General features: G+C 39.9%; 1 protein-coding gene and 1 long non-coding RNA gene across 11 annotated transcripts in view; one reads left to right on the top strand and one right to left on the bottom strand.

Annotated features, from left to right (window-relative positions):
- The window catches only part of LOC137629737 (nuclear receptor coactivator 2-like), a 250,735-nt gene that overhangs the window by 213,048 nt on the left and 23,061 nt on the right, over nt 1-14,626 (top strand). The window lies entirely within an intron of this gene.
- LOC137629738 (uncharacterized) overlaps nt 12,634-14,626 on the bottom strand; it is an 86,480-nt gene continuing 84,487 nt past the window's right edge. Inside the window, exon 3 of the long non-coding RNA XR_011041598.1 lies at nt 12,634-14,625. This is a non-coding gene — a long non-coding RNA (uncharacterized lncRNA). The remainder of the gene's footprint in view (nt 14,626) is intronic.

Genomic DNA, 14,626 nt, shown 5'->3' with positions numbered 1-14,626 from the left:
ATATGAAGTATACATTTTTAATTGACTTAATCCAGTCTTGCCAAAATAGCAGTTGTTAAACATGTAAGTATTTACTGTGTTGTTTGTTAGTTCATTGCTGTACTTTGTGATATTTCATTTCTGTATAACTTGGCCGTCTTGTAAATTATTGTACAGTACTTCTGTATTTCCATTTGGAGACACGAAACACACAAGGATGGCTTTTGAAGTTAAACATTAGTTATTGATTAAGGACAGCATTGAGTAAATAATGGTTTGATAAATTTGTCAGTTTTATTGATAAAAAAAATGCTATCACTCGTGTAACATTAGTCATTTTTTCTCAAGCCCCAAGTGATCACTTCTAATAAGAGATCATTACCATTCTACGTGGAAAAGGCCAAAAACTTTACCAGAAATTTTTTAAATGAACTTGATGTTTAGTGTTTTCTTGAGATGTCATTTTAACTCTTAAGCTACCGAATAAGATAGAGCCCCTTCATGATATTTCACGTTGCAGTTGTAGAATTTGAGAACTTCGCTTATCCTATGACTCTTAGTATGATCTTGTGTTTTACTATGTATGGTTGATTTTTTTTAGACTACAGTAAAAGTTATATACATTACATTGTGTAGATATATAGTTTTAGACCCTGGGGGGGAACAAAACTTTATAGTATGCCCATCTTTTATTGGCTGATACGCATTTTGTGCGCTGTTGATAATTAATCTATGGGCTGATTTGACACCCCAACCCCTGATAGTTATGCAATGAATTTCACAGAAACTGCCTCTGCTAATAGTTAACGAAAGTTCAACTTCTGTGTTCATCCACTAAGAATCTAACGGGCAATTTATTTGAGCCCATTGTAGTATGTCACGTTTTATCAGCCAACTTTTTAATTCCATGTTAGTGCATTCCCATTTTTTTTTTTTTTATCATCAGCAAGCTAAAAGTGGTGGATACTTGTATGATAAATGACTTACTCATATACTGTACATATGCAACAAAAAATTAATTCGTGGTTTTGTCAAATATTTCATTACATGATTAAAATGAGCTTAAGTACTATAGTATCATTGCATTTTATGAACTGAAAACATATACATTGTAACATCTTATACAGTGCAGTACAATACTTGCCTACAAAATATTTCATGTATGTATTGATAAAAAAACTAAATGGGGGAAGTGGAGAGAATAGAAAACTGCATTTTATATAGCCACAATGTCGCTAATTTAAAAGACAAGAAATGCTGTACTCGAAATGTATGCTTATTAGATGTAGGCGGAAAAGGGATGTAGTAGCAGTTTCAGAAAAATTTAGCTTAAAATGCGATGGACAGTTGGTTGTAGGGAAAAGTACTTTGTTCCAGCTGAGTCAGATGAACTATAATTCAACTTTGTTTTAAGCAATATATTTAGTTTTTCCATTGAATATGCGAATTGTTTATAAGACAGATTTTTCTTTCTTAATTGAAAGTTTAATTTTAATGTTTTTTAAGCTGAAAGAAAAGCCTCGCTATTAAATGCAGGTTTGAATTTTTTTTTTAGAAGTTTTGTAGGATTAGGGAAAAAAGACAATATATATTATTTCAAATTTGTTTATTGTAACCTTAACAGTACCAATCAAACTTGGCCGAGTCCCTTGTCAGATAGATGGGAAAGTTTAGAAGATGAATCCCCTTTTGTTCTTTTAATTTGTTTTAGGTCAAGTTACTTCCCAAAATTGGGAGTGTCATGGTAGATAGACAGATGATGATTTTTGGTTTCACTTTTGAGAAGCGCTACCATTGAAACTTGGTGAGGTCATAGTTACTATGTGAAGTCATTCATTCTGGAGAAGTTTTTGGCATTATTGATGTACAGTATTAATCATATTTTAATTTGCAAGTTATTTTAGTACATGGTAACTTTCCTCATTAATTGCAACTACTAATGCTAAGTAATTGCCTTGCATGATTGTACATTAGAAATATTATTATTTATAGATCCTTTATTTCAATGCAATATACTGTAATAAAAAGAAAACAGTAACTTGATTATTATGATAGAGAAGTAATATCCAGTATAAAGTACTGCTTGGTGTAAAATATCAGTCTGGAACACAGCCCCTTAAGAATATTTTTTTCAGAATTATCAACATTTATAAAATTTTAGTATGTCTACTTGTTACAAGAACATGCTTTCCAAGTCTGCCTTGTGAGAGTTGAAGACCTTTACAGTACAGTATCTGAACAGTGTGATTGAATTATGCTATACTGTAATTATAAGAATTGAATAGCTTTAGGTTTCCTTTCCTCACTGGGCTATTTTTCCCTGTTGGAGCCCTTGGGTTTATAGCATCTTGCTTTTCCAACTAGGGTTGTAGCTTAGCTAGTAATAATAATAATAATAATAGATTTAGGTTTCAAAGTGAAAGTATCTGTAGATATAATTCCTGAGTTTTGAATTTTGCTTTTGGGGATGTATTTTTTTCTTTTTCAAAAATATATTTAAACATTTTTTATGTAATATTGGACATCAGTATTGTCATTAGCTTGCTACGTAATTTATAAAGAAAAAGCTTCTAAGCCCTGAATAGTCCAGTACTTACTTTGAATTGCTGGACACACCTCTCAAAGGATGTGAGAAGATTGTATTTATGCAATTTAGGTCTAGTTTGTAAAGTTTTGATACCTCTGATAAGTTAGCTTGCTCATACATTAAAATCCTTCTTAAACTCTATGGTGTAATTACAGTATTTTGCATTTATTTAATACCATGTATAAAGAAATTTCACGAATGATGGTAAAAAGAATCTGTAACACTGATAACAAGTTTAGGTTACATTATTTCAAATAAATTTAGTATTTTACAAACCTTCATAGCTTTTAGAATGATATTTGAGGGCAACGTTGTGTGCACAGCAATGCCAATATGTTTAGGCAAATGAAATCTATCTTTAAACATGAAGTAATCAAGCATAATATTTTAAAGTAGGCATATGAATAAAAAACTAATTTAAACTCCATATTATTTAGTATATGCTAAATTTCTACCTTTAGGAAGGGCGCTGATGATTGGGCTATACTAAAAAATTTGAGGGTATAATCTTGAAACTTGATATAGTAAAGAAAAATACTGTAAAATTTAATGTAAGTATATTTGGAATACAATAATGAATGTCAAAATGGGATAGCTTTATCATATAATTTATATAAGGCAAGGTAATGAATGTTATAAGCAGTAGTGAAAAATGGATTTAAGTTTGAAGGAAGTAATGAAGTTTCCTATCAGAAGAGCTAGTTTATAGAAATTAATGACACTGTAGCAAGTAGTATACTGTATTCCACAACCTCAAATTGGAGAGAAATGTCCGTAAAAATGGCTAACAAAGGACTATAGAATTCGGTAAAAGGGGAACCTCAGAAGTGTGGAGCAAGCTCGTTGAAATGTTAGGGCATATGTAGCAACGTAAGCTCTATAGTAACAGTTGTAAGACTAAAAGAATGGGATAATTGAAAGATTGTCTTATTAAATTAAATATCTCGGCATGTGCATTTTTCTTATTGTTTTATAATATATATGTAGTAGAGTTGACCTTTTTAATTTGGCGAGCGTTAGGTTCCCAACCAAATTTAGTGAATGCCATCTACAGCTAATCTAACCTACTGTAACTTATCAAATGCTAGGCTATATGTGCAGTTTACACTTCCAAATATGCTAACAATATTCATGAATACCTATTAATGTTTTTCAAATTTTTAAAATATTCATTAGAAAATACCAGTATGAAAAAATATTGACAAATGTATAACTTCAAATCACAGAAACACACGTTATCAAATGGCTGTTAGTTTCTAAGGAGCTGAATCATTTCTATCCACAGTGTTTAATTCTGATATCAAACAAAATCACCAGTGTATATATAAAGTGTCACCACATTATCTTCATAAATATTTTTGACAGGTTTACCATTTATCAGCTGGGGTGTGTAACAAGGTGTCTCCATCATTTTCTCTTTTACACTGTGCCAGAATGGTTATCTATACTTTTCATCAATAATTTTCTTTGCCCCATACAATAGTCTATTACTTTCATAACTACTATTTTCTTGCCTAAATGCTTTTTTCCAATTTTCATTACATGTTTAAACATTGTTGAGATCTTAAATCAGCTTTTCTATCTCAGAACACATTGTCTCTGTGTTCATATCTTTTGTCTAAATTTTTATGAAAAAATCTTTTTAATTGCCCATATTGTCATTGAATAAATTCATATATACAAAACTTTTCAATAACTAAAAACAGAATCTATTTTTGGGTGAGATAGCCATGTCGTCCTGATGGAAGGTTCCTATAAGTAGTTTCCTAAAGGATATTTGACTACAGTGATATTCCCAGAGAATTTACCTTTAGATCTCCAGAATTCTAACTCCTGGCGCGAATATCCTTAAAATTTCTCCTAAGGATATCGCATAAATCAGGGGACGTATATCTTGATACGACACATAGCAATCTTCACCCCGAATAGCGTTTTGCTTCGAGGGGGAAAGTGGCAAGATTTGAAGGGGAGCCGCCATGTTTATTCATTGTAGCAAGGTGCTACAGATATAGTAGTTTTGGGAGGGATCCTGCCAAGGCCTTTTCTATAGAAAAGGAGGGCGGGTCCATCAGGACGACATGGCTATCTCACCCAAAAATAGATTTTTCGCTTCGCTCAAAATCCATTTTTTGGGCTCAGGTCATGTCGTCCTGATGGAAGGTTACCAGAGAATTATTTAGAAAGTACTGTATCTGTGGATTTTCAAAATGTGCCTTAACCTCAGGACAATTATTCCTTGGTCATCCAGACCATAGAGACATATGACATTACCGTTATACGTCATTACTGCTATCATCATAAACCATGTTAGTGCTTCCTGCCCCCTGCAGGGAAGAGTCATTTTAGACATAGGAAAGAAGTCTCGAGGTTGCATATACCATATGAACAAACATAGCATCAAGAGCATACAGGTCTCGCTATATGCGTAGCCAGGTAAAGTTTGTACTTGTATAAGAACAAAGGTATTAGCTATATATCTTGTTCGTATAACCATATGCAGTTTATTAAAGGAAAATAATACTCTTACATATTTTATTGAAATCAATTTTGGGGCGAAATAAGACGCAAATACACCAAGTATTTATTGGTAATGAATAACCAGCAAAATCAGCATACATAACAATGTTAATAAATGCAATAAGAAACATGTTCTACAATCAAAGTCCAGAAAATGTTTATTTCACCTGAAAGATAAAATGTGTTAGGGCCATTGAAACTGAAATTTATTAAATTTTCGAATATGCATTTCCGTGTATTGATTGTCTCTTCACACTGTGTAAGAACACACGGCACAAGTGTTATCTCTATGTTTCTTCACCTTAATAACTAGAACAGTCCATAGTGTCACCTTGGTGACTTATTTTAAAGTATTGCACTGTGAAATGTCAACACCTTCACCCTTACTTTGACAGTCCCAATCAATTCATTGTTCCTCGCAGCGCTAGACGACAGGTTTTAGTACACTACCTGCCGCCACCACAAAGCGTTTCAACTCTTGCATTTGCTTCGCGTAGTGTTTGAAGAACACTCTGGATGACTTCCATCCAGTGTATGAGCGAAGACGCTCAAAGTCCATGTATTGGAAGAAATTCAACGACGATCAACTTTTCTCGGATCATGACCTGCGGCTGTACTGTCAGGATCCACTCTGCGAATGAAATAGGCCTTAGTTGTTTTAGGGATGGGTTTGACCCCTGAGGTTTCTCCTTTAAAGAGCTGTCCTCCCCTGAAGTCTGAAGTTCTATGAAGATAGACCTTTAGACACTCCACTGGACACAGTGAGACATCTTCCTTCAGAGGGCAGATTCTCCAGGTACCCTACCTTTTGGTAGGTAGCTTGTTCTTGGCAAGAAATGTTGGGTCAGGAAAGAGATTCAGTTCTCACACTTCTGTGAACTGAATATGGCCCTCATTTCTAGATACGGCTACTATTTCACTAACTCTGGCCCCCGAGGCTAGAGCAAACAAGAATATAACTTTCTGGGTTAAATTAAGTCTTTCAGAGAGCAGTCCTCATTGTTCACTGTTGAAGCAAAGTGTAGGTCCTTATCCAAGGACCATGAAATGGGCTTCGGAGGGGCTGCAGGTCTAAGTTTCGCGCATGCCTTAGGGATCTTGTTAAAGATTTCGTTTGACAAGTCTACTTGGAAGGCGTATAGCAGAGGTCTAGTCAAGGCTGATTTACACGTTGTTATCGTATTGGCTGCTAAACCTTGTTTATGAAGGTGGATAAAGAAGGATAAACAGAAGTCCAGTGAGATTTCTTTTGGTCCTTTTGCCTTGACGAAAGCAACCCACTTCTTCCAAGATGACTCATATTGTCTTCTAGTGTCGAAAGCCACCCACTTCTTCCAAGATGACTCATATTGTCTTCTAGTAGACTTAGACTTAAAGTCTTCTAAGAAGTCTATACTGTCTCTCGAGATCCCGAACCTTTTCTTTACTGCTAAGGAGAGAAAATCATGAGATGAAGGTTTTGGGTTTTCTGTGATGAAGCAAAGACAGTCGACTTCTGTACTTGTTGAGTCAGTACTGGGTCCGGCAGAGGGACCAGCCTCAGCTTCAGTTCCAATACTAGAGGGAACCAATTGCTCTTTGGCCACTTGGGAGCCACTAGCGATGCCATTCCCTGAAAGGATCTCGGCTTGTTGAGGACCTTCATTAAGAGGTTGGTTGGAGGGAACAGGTAAATCCAGTTCCATTTGTTCCAGTCGAGGGACATGGCGTCCACCGCTTCCGCTAGAGGGTCCTCGTATGGGGCCTTATGTGGACTGAATGGCGAGAGAACAGTTTCTTCAGCGTGAGAAAGACTGCCATTGCTTCCAAAACGTTGATGTGGAAGGTCTTGAATAGAGAAGACCAAGTCCCTTGGACTTTCCGTTGGTGGGAGTGACCTCCCCATCCTCCCTTTGATGCGTCCGTATGGATGATGACTGAAGGTAGAGGTGGTTGCAAGGGCACGGACCTCTTCAGGTTCTTGGCCTTCGACCATGGCTTGAGAAGTGATCGTAGTTGAGTCGGTATCGGTCTTCTTAGGTCTCTTCGAGCGTTTGATGCGTATCTTTTCCAGACTCCTGATGCATCTTTTAGTTGTGCTCTTAGCACCGAGTCTGTCACTGATGCAAACTGAAGAGAACCCAGTACTCTCTCCTGTTGGCGTCTTGATATCCTGTCGGATTTCAGTAGTCTCTTGACAGATCCCGCTATCTTTCCCCTCTTCCTTGGGGGAATGGAGAGACGGTGTGACTTTTAAGTTCCATTGTATTTCTAGCCATTGAAACTCTTGAGCTGGAGATAATCGAGACTTCTTGACGTTGATCTTGAATCCCAGATGTTCCAGGAATTGGATAACTTTCTTGGATGCTTGCATGCACTCCGTCTCGGATGCTGCCCACACCAGCCAGTCGTCCAAGTAGGCTACTATCTGGACACCTTCTAGGCATAGTTGTTGAACAACTGCATCTGCAAGGTTTGTAAAAATCCTTGGGGCTATATTTAGTCCAAAGGGCATGGCTCTGAAGACGTATTTCTTCTTCTGTAGCCTGAATCCTAGGTAGCAGGAGAGGGGGCGGTTGATTGGAATATGCCAATAGGCATCTGCCAGGTCTATCGAGACTGTGTACGCCCCTTTTGGCAGCAGGGTCCTTATGTGTTGAAGGGTTAATATCCTGAACTTGTTGTTTTTCATGAACTTGTTGAGTGGCAACAAGTCCAGAATGACTCTGAGTCCTTCTTGGGAACACAAAACAGCCTTCCTTGGAATTTGATGGACTTGCCCTCCTTGTCATCCGTTTGCTCAAGAGTTCTCGGGTGTATTCTTCCAGGAGGGGGGTGAAGTGTTGTTAGAATTGAGGAAATGATGGTGGAGCTGTCCTCCAGCTCCAACCTAGTCCGTTCTTGATTAGGCTGTGGGCCCAAGGATCGAAGGTCTAGCGATCCTGAAATTTTTGGAGTCTTCTTCCTACCGGAAGCATCTCACTGCTTCGACTGTCCGGAGGTCGTGCCTCCTTGACCGCGTCCTCCCTTACCCCCTCTTCCTCTTGGAGGGTATCTAGAGGAGCCCCTTTTCGACCCTCTACCTTTAGGGCAAAAGGTAGTGGTCTGCCTCTCATACGCAGGAGTAAATGCTGGTGACTGGGCAACCAGCTGAAGAGGCACCATCTGGTAAGTTGGCTGGGGTTCTGCCACCATCCGGGGCACCGCGGTCATGGGAACTGCGGGAAGTTGTTGCTGCTGTTGTCTGACAGGGCGAGAGGGCAACCTGGGTCTTTCCGTCTTCCTCTTTGGTTGGGGACCCTCATCTGGGGAAGATTTCCTCTTCGCCGACATGCCCCACTTCTGGAGAAGATTTCTATTCTCCCTGCCGGCCTTGTCCACTACTTCTTTGACCACTTCGCTCGGGAAGAGGTCTTTTCCCCAGATATTGGAGGCTATCAGCTGCCTGGGTTCGTGTTTCACTGCAGCTGAAGCAAACACGAACTCCCTACATGCGCGTCTGGCCTTAACGAAGCCATATAGGTCTATGACCAGCGTAGCCAGATGTGATTTGGCCATGACCATATTCATGTCTTGGTGTCTGTTGTCGCTTGCCATTACCTCCAAGCAAATCTGGAGGGACAGGGATGCGCTAAGTCTCTCCTTGTCTCTTGCTCCCCACGCAAGAGAAAGTCAGACAGCTTAGGGAGGTTTTTGCTGAACTGGCGTCCAGCAATATCTGCCTCTAACTTCTGTCTGAGAAGGTAAGGTAGATTTCCTTCCAGTTCTTATCCTTCGTAGGCTGGGCTAGGGATAAGGGTCTACACTCCTCAAGTGTAGGGCAAGGTTTGCCTGCCTCTATTGCCTACATAACTGCCTTAAACCCTTTTGCAGTAAAGGGAAAGGCTAGGTTGGCTGGAGCAAGAAAGGAGAGGTGTTTCTTGCTAAGGGCTAGCACTTTTGAATTAGTGAAGCCCTTGCCTATCAGGCTACTTGACAACAGAGTCTGAGCTTTTTCATGGTCAAGAACTATGACCTCCTTTGGTTCTGTCTCCTCCTTAGACAAAGGTTCCGCCTTCAAGCGGACGAAGCAGTCTGGGTAAGACTTAAAGCTGGGCCAGAAGTCGACATCCTCTTTGAGGACAGCCCCCCGCTTTTCCGATTTGAAAATCTTCCTGTTGGTAATTGGCATGTATTCTGCATGCCTCCAAGGGTTCACATCAGAGCAAGGTGGAAGATCTTTCACGTTGAGTCTCCTCTGAGACCCACGGGACGCGGCGAGATGGTCCATCCTTCTCTTCAATTCAGCGTTCCTTTCTTCGTTCTGCTAACGAAGAATTTCCATCATAGCCATGAGACTAGCCAAGGCTTTACTCATGTCATCTGATGGAGGAGCAGGTGATGTAGAGGGTAATGGTTCTGGGGCTGGAACTGACGAAACGAACTCCAATTCAATGTCATCCTCTTAGTCTCAGGAGCCAGGGTAGACTCCTCTTCTAGACCTGCCTCTAAAAGGTCCTTCTCAGTGTCCTCAGACACCTCCGACATCCTCTCATTTAGGTGGATGTCCTTCATTGCGTCAGAGACGTCCGTATCTACGGACATCTGGACGCAAGAGATCTCAGGTTGAAGCTGGGGTATAACAACTTTCACACATGCCTTAGGGAACAGACAGGCACGCATCTGTTCATTCGGAAGGTAAGGCCCCGTGGCATTCTTTTGAAAGCCACGAACCCATCTGCGCAGCTTACTTCGTGCTGCATCCCTTGACTCCGCTGTCTTGGGTCATCGAAAGCCTCAGTAACCAAGGCCTTGCAAACATTGCAATCCTGGGGGTCCCAGTACTTCAGAGGTCCCTTGGAGATGGAGCAGAGAGAATGAGCCCTGCACTCTTCACAGGCACAGAAGTCTTTGCTCATCACTTTGCAGAAGACTCTAAGGCACTTGGGATGGTCCTCCTGTAAAGAGAGGAAAACTAAATGAGTATGCGGTAGTTCATCTCACCTGACAAACTATAAAAATATTATCATTAATATTTTTGCATATTTATTGCATGTAGCTTAGGATAGACAAGCTAGAATGGAATTAGGAAAGACACATACTTGTGTTTCCTGTCCAGCCAATTGCTGCGACCTCCCCCATAATTAAACCCTAGAGTTTTCCTATTCAGGAAACCCGATGGAAGAATTCTAACCTGTAAGGATAGATAAGTGTAACTTAACACTGACTTTCCAAAGGTTTGAATAATGTGGGTAAATTGTAAATGATCATCTATCAGTATGTGGAAAGAAATCTTTTCTTTCCATATATAATTGGTCTCAACAATAGACTGTGCATGGATACACAGGGTATGTTGGAAAATAACTACTGTATAATTTATACTATAGTTTTCTGTCTGCAATGATCTATACTGCAAATATACTGGCTACTGTATAATCATATACTGTAGTTTTAGCCGGCATGTTGGGCCGGCTGGCTGGGTAGTGTTGGCGCACCAGTCCAGCCAGCACCTTGCCGGCTGGGGTAGTGGCCGGCAGCATCAAGCCGGCTAGGTTAGTACCCAGCGGCACTAGCCGATAGAGAGAGAGAAAGCAAGGAGTGAAGGGTACCTTATTAAATGTGTATTAACAATAAATAAGGGTGTAAGTACTTAGTCTTACTACCTTCCTCCAGAATGAGGGTTCAAGTGGAAGGGGAGAATGTATCATTCAAGCTTCCATCCAAACACAAACCATTGCCGGTCACTGCCGGCCCCTGGTATGTGGATGGCAGTCCAAGAGAGGACTGAAGAACACACTACAGTATAGGGGTCTCCCACTGGCAGCCAACCCAGCCCGCACAGCTTTTCCCAAAGCCTTGCATCCATAAGGGAAGGCTGAGCGACTAAGCAGCTGCATGTAGGAGCCCCGGCCGGCCCCACAACCCGCCAGCAAGCGGTGAGATTGTAGGACGACAGCCAAAGGTTTGCGATGGCTAGGCTATCACTAAAGGACAGAGGGGGGAGGGAAAAGGGTCCTATATGAGGTGTGGAAGTAGCGGGCAGGGTTGCCGGTCCTACCACACCCCTAAGAAACTCTATTTCAATATCTGCACCGTCCTAGGCGGCAGGAGAATATCTATTCTCCAACTTAGGGATTGCCAACATAGTTAAGGGCCGGTGGCAGACTTGCCGCCTCCTCTCAACATAGGAGAAACAGAGTTCCATTGCCGGTGCCATCCTAGGCGGAAGAAGAATGTCTATTCTTCAGCCTAGGGTCTGCGAGCACAGGACTAGTCTTCTAGACCGCAGGGAGAAGGTGGCGGCATCATGCAACCACTTCAAGTGCGGCCTAGGGAGGTCTAGCCTCGTATGCCGGCAGCTAGTCCGTCAGGGAATGACTATTCACCCTGCCGGCCGGCTGCCGGAAAAAGACTATATACTCTGAGGTTCTGACCGAAACCCAAAGCCTGCTATCTGCCGGCCAAGGGAAGAGACAGAAAATGCTAACGCAATCAAGCCGGAATGTCTACTCGATGGCAAGACTAGGCTAGAGTTGTAGCCTAAGGCTGCACTGAGAGGGAAGAAGGGATTACCCTTAAATCTCCACTGGAGACGAGTATCGGTTTATTTAATAATTCTAGGAGATATCTATCTTCGCCTGAATTGATAAATGATACACGAGGGTAAACTGGGAACATGTATGAAAGTATACTAAAGCCACTAGGCTAATAGCCTAGCGGCGGGTGAGATTCGACTACCTTAATCGCCGAAACTCTCTCGTATATGATCTCAGAGGAAAAGGAATATATATGTAATCAAAATATCTTACATCTATAAATTGCCTAAATAGCTTCATTTTTAATTGTTATTACACTAGGAATGTCTATTATATCATGCATGAAAGTAAACTAAAATGCATAGGCTAGGAAGCCTAGCACGAGCAAGGTTCGGTTACCTAAATCGCCGAAACTATCAAGAATACAATCGGCATAATATAAATAACTTCCTAGCAAAGAAGACTGAATAGCTTCGTAATATTCATGCTATTAATACCGGGAAAGTCGTTCAGGCTAACTAAATAACTTGTGTGTTATGAACGACAGCGTCCATGTCACCGGTTAAAGCAAAGCTCCCTCACTTAATTTAACCTAATTTCACTGTGAGGCCGGAGCTAAAATTTATATAAAGATCAAATACTCATCTTTCCAGAGGCAGAAGAAGCTGGAGATTCCATGATATCCGCAAAAAAACCAAAGTGTAATGAGAGAGATAACCAGGAAAATCACTGAGAGATGCCGCTACACATATAGGAATAAACATGGCGGCGACGTACAGCGCCATCTGGATACTCAGAGTGGTAAGGGAGGAAGGGTAACCTTGATATCGGCTCCCCTTCAAATTTTGCTACTTTCCCCCTCGAAGCGAAAACGCTATTCGGGGTGAAGATTGCTATGTGTCGTATCAAGATATACGTCCCCTGATTTATGCGTTATCCTTAGGAGAAATTTTAAGGATATTCGCGCCAGGAGTTAGAATTCTGGAGACCTAAAGGTAAATTCTCTGGGAATGTCACTGTAGTCAAATATCCCTTAGAAAGCTACTTATAGGAACCTTCCATCAGGACGACATGACCTGAGCCCAAAAATTGAATTGTAACATTACTGTAAACAATATAATTTTAATAGTAAAGTTTCTTATTTCGATACATACCTGATGTTCATATTGCTTCTTCTCCAGGAGCTCGGTTTAATCGACACTTGCCTTTAAAATTTCTAAATTTTCCCATTTCTTTCCTCAATAAATACATACCCTGAAAGAAAGACTGGAACTTTTCAGCAGTAGGCAGTAATACGGCCAGAACTGTTGCACCAGATATTCATTGTGTCTTCAGTTTCAAAGTTGAAATTATCCCTTCCTCTTGATATCATGAGTCAATGTGGAGGAGGGGGGAGGGGGATGTGTATATGTACATCCGGTGAGTATAGAAATAAAAGAAACTTATTATTGAAATTTTGTTAATTTCTAGGAACTTCGCTTGTTCATATTGCTAACTCCCACAGTTTGAAATGGGGCACAATTGAAGTAAAGAGAGGGATAATTTTAAGTACCATTACTGTATTGCAACTAGCTTCAAGTATTAATAACCTGGTCTAGATTACTTTAGTCAAACCATTTAAAATGCAGTTTGAAATACAGGACTCCAGATTGTTTACATAAGAAATTTAAAATACCGGTGGACTGTATGTTGTCTCTAAATATTACTGTAGTTTTGATCTATCCAATACTTCTGATTGATTCTAAATAGAATATTAGATATATCCACATATTTATAGATAAGAGTGTAATAAATTAACTGTACTGGAAATTACTTAGACTATGTCCCTTGCTGCCACTGTGTGGCCTAAAGCCCAGTTGCCTTCACAAGCAAACCATACTTCTGTGTGATAATTTATGGAAAAAACAGACTTGGTGTGCCATTGAGCTACTGCCAAAACTCTTTCCATAGAGTGATTTCTACAAAAGTTAAGGGAAGAAGCTGCACTCCTACTATGTACCTTCACTTTCAAGCCGTTTGTTATGTTTGGAACTAATTCCTTCCGAGATTCTGTGACCAAATTTTTAACTATGAATGACATAGCAATTTTTTAACCATCAATGAGGGACCTTAATCCCACAGAACAAATTAGGACTTTTTGTTTTTTTCCAAATGCTGATGTATGGCTGTTACTGGATAAAGAAAAAAATTTTCTGCTGAATTGCCTTCATCCAGTTTTAGAGAAAGGATGTGAAAGAATTGTGGGAGACAATTAGCCTCAAGATAATTTTTTACTCTGAAATGAGGAAAAAAAAGGGACGAAATTATATGGTGTTCTCCAAATCCTACCTTGACAGACAATGATTTTAAATTATTTATGTATTTAATCGAAGTTAATGCCAACAGGAAGAAAATATTTTTGGTACTGTACTTATATCCTAAAGAGAGAGATTTTCTAACTTCAAATCACATCCCTTTTAAATACTCTGAAACGACATGCAAACTACTACTAGAGGTCTTTCAGTACTAAATGATCTGAACATATCTGCTATAATACCTGAAATGGGCATATCTAATCTCAAATGCTGTGGGACAGAAGCATGGATCTATATCCTTTAATGGTTGAAATAGAAAGTTTCTTGTAAGAAAGAAACCAAAAAGATTTAACATTATTATCCAAGCTATTCCTAGTCAAGGACACATTCTTAATAATATAGTCTAAAGAGACTTGAAATGGATAGTTTCCATGCAGTCAGATGTAGCATGGATGGCTTTGAATGTATCACCTTTGATATTGGTTGTTTACACAAATTGACTCGGTACAGAAACCTTCTGGGATGCACCAACTACAGTACATGTTTCACAAATCTGTAAAATATTTCCTCTGTGGCCAAAAAGGAGAGCTATTAGCTTCATCCTGCAGTTTACAAAGAACCTGAAAATGTTTAACACCTGCCAAATCATGGCAAACGGAGGGAATGCGTAAAGATCTAGATTTGACCAGTCTCGTGACAGTGCATCTACCTTCCAAGCTAAGGGCTTTGGCAAATGTGAACAAAAAACATTTACC

Source organism: Palaemon carinicauda, chromosome 37, assembly GCF_036898095.1.
Source record: "Palaemon carinicauda isolate YSFRI2023 chromosome 37, ASM3689809v2, whole genome shotgun sequence".
Classification (NCBI taxonomy): domain Eukaryota; kingdom Metazoa; phylum Arthropoda; class Malacostraca; order Decapoda; family Palaemonidae; genus Palaemon; species Palaemon carinicauda.
The sequence above is the reverse complement of the archived record's forward strand: the minus strand, read 5'-3'. Positions and strand labels throughout refer to the sequence as shown.